The sequence below is a fragment of the Egretta garzetta genome, unplaced genomic scaffold (genome assembly GCF_000687185.1).
Source record: "Egretta garzetta isolate BGI_Z169 unplaced genomic scaffold, ASM68718v1 scaffold343, whole genome shotgun sequence".
NCBI classification, from domain to species: Eukaryota; Metazoa; Chordata; class Aves; order Pelecaniformes; family Ardeidae; genus Egretta; species Egretta garzetta.
The window spans coordinates 375627-376158 of record NW_009259038.1 but is presented as its reverse complement, the minus strand read 5'-3'; the positions used below and the strand labels follow the sequence as shown (position 1 = coordinate 376158).

At 64.1% G+C, this 532-nt stretch overlaps 1 protein-coding gene across 2 annotated transcripts in view; it reads left to right on the top strand.

Moving 5' to 3' along the window:
- The window catches only part of RAD9B (RAD9 checkpoint clamp component B), a 14992-nt gene that overhangs the window by 1845 nt on the left and 12615 nt on the right, over positions 1-532 (top strand). The gene's annotated exons all lie outside the window — the stretch shown is intronic.

Sequence of the window (532 nt, the reverse complement as noted above, 5' to 3'; positions counted from 1 at the left end):
CCCGGGGGGGGGCGGCAAGCCTGGGATGGAGGGGTGTATGGGGGAGGAACAGGCACCCCGGAGCAGGCCCGCCTCAGGGCAGTGCGGTGCGGCGCAGCTCAGCAGGCCCGGCAGCCGTGGGGATGGATGGATGCCAGACTGGCCTGCTGGCACCCTGGGGTCCCCGGCGCTGTCCTCCGGGGGCTTCCCCGTGGGGGCTTTCAGGCGGTGCAGAGTGGGGCACGAAGCACTGGGGGCTGCAGCCAGCCCCACGGCGGTGACAGCAGAGCTGAGGAGCTGCCTCTTCCTCCTCCCCAGGAGGAGAAAGGCAACGCGCGGCCTCTGAAGGTTGTTTGGATTAGAGAGCAGAGAATCATAGAATCATTTCGGTTGGAAAAGACCTTTAAGATCAACCATTACCCTTACCCTGCCATCCCACCACTAACGCATGTTCCTAAGCTCCTCATCTGCCCGGCTTTTAAATCCCCCCAGGGATGGGGACTCGACCCCTTCCCTGGGCAGCCCATTCCAGTGCCTGACAGCCCTTTCTGGT